This window comes from Blastomyces gilchristii (assembly GCF_000003855.2).
Source record: "Blastomyces gilchristii SLH14081 genomic scaffold supercont1.6, whole genome shotgun sequence".
NCBI classification, from domain to species: domain Eukaryota; kingdom Fungi; phylum Ascomycota; class Eurotiomycetes; order Onygenales; family Ajellomycetaceae; genus Blastomyces; species Blastomyces gilchristii.
This window is the reverse complement of record NW_003101677.1, coordinates 2,358,320-2,359,912: the sequence shown is the minus strand read 5'-3', so window position 1 is coordinate 2,359,912 and position 1,593 is coordinate 2,358,320. Positions and strand designations below refer to the sequence as shown.

Below are 1,593 nucleotides of genomic sequence, written 5' to 3'. Positions count from 1 at the left end.
CATCTATATAGGCTTCTTCATATTGATGTCTCTTAACATCTATATTTAGCTTCATTATGTAACAGATGCAAATGTCTTTTAAGTTATCAAATTCTGCAAGAAGTCAGAGTTTTGATAAGAAGATACACTGAAGATTATAACATCATATAACTGAAGATTTAATCATTGAATAATAGCATAGATCACTGTCTATTATGGCTTTCATATTATATATATTATTGGTCTCAGTAGATATAAGAATTGTATTTATTATTATTTTCTCTTTAAATTATTATCATTCAATCCCTTCAAGCTTCTATTTATAAATTTGAATAGAAGCTAATCTTTTCTCTGTTTCATCAGAGCATTTTCATAGTTATCTTCTGAATCTTTCTTCAATGTAATGTCATTAATGTAAACAGGCACTGATTCATTATTATTATTATTATTATTATTATTATTCTTCCATTATACTCATATGCAAGCGGAGCTTATGATGAGTCCTTGCGTGATGTTAAATACAGGTCAAGTGTTGGTTATACAGGAGGAAATACAGGTGTTGAGACCACGCCAAGATAACAAGAACATAGGAAAATACAAAGGAGTGACAATTAGATACATGCGATAATAACTTCCCAGCCCAGGAACATAGAGCAATTCATTGGAGCGATTTGTACACCTCTGTATTTATTAGGAACCTGAGGTGCTTGAGTTCCGGATTTAATGTATCCCCTGCGGGTTTCGAACCCACGCGCCTTGGTTTCCCACGCCAAGGTGCTACCGGGTGGCCGCATTAACCATTCGGCCACCGGGGGGGCACTGATTCATTCTTTGAATGAGAAGATACTGATCTTTCTCTTAAGTGAGAAGATATATAGACTGATTAGTAGTTAAAAGTGATATGTTCTGATTAGTTATAATTGATATTTATCTCTTATTAATATTTATCAGTAACTTCTTCAGAAGTGATCTCAGAGACTTGAAAGTCTGTTCAGATAGCAGAAATTCTTGTTTATGCATAGATATTTAAGTTTACTTAATTTATAGCATTTGCATTGTTATACTTCAGTGCAGATATATAAGTGACTGAGATATAATATCTTCTATCACTGTTCTATATACTCTTAAGCTTAATGAGATAATCATGCAATATTCAGAGTTATATACAGAAACCTTTATAAGTCTAGTCTTTATCTACACTTGTAAGAGTCTGTAGAAGTTCAAAAGTTAGTGTCTTCTTAAGTATGCTAATCTTCATTCTATTCTCTCAAGATCAATTATCTGCTTCTAGAATCTTGATATTGAAATCAGAGATGAATGTTATGAGAGAAGTATTTCTCTATCAGATACTCTGTAATTAATCTAATATCTTTTATTGTATAATAGTGTGTCAGAACAGAATATCAAGATGTTTAATAATATTATTAAATGTATATAACACTAATTCACATGCTTTCATTCATAAATGAAACTTCTGTCTTATGCAATCTTTCAATTAATTATTGATATACTAATCTTGATTAGTTAATGAACTGCTGATGTCTTCATCTATACTTAGTTTCATGAGCATTTTCAATCTTCATGATAAATAGAGAGTAAGATTAGAAGCATTAA

At 30.9% G+C, this 1,593-nt stretch overlaps 1 pseudogene across 1 annotated transcript; it reads right to left on the bottom strand.

Moving 5' to 3' along the window:
- Positions 1 to 705: 705 nt before the first annotated feature.
- BDBG_16936 lies at positions 706 to 794 on the bottom strand (annotated as a pseudogene). The gene has a single exon. The product of its transcript is annotated as a tRNA-OTHER (tRNA).
- Positions 795 to 1,593: the final 799 nt, after the last annotated feature.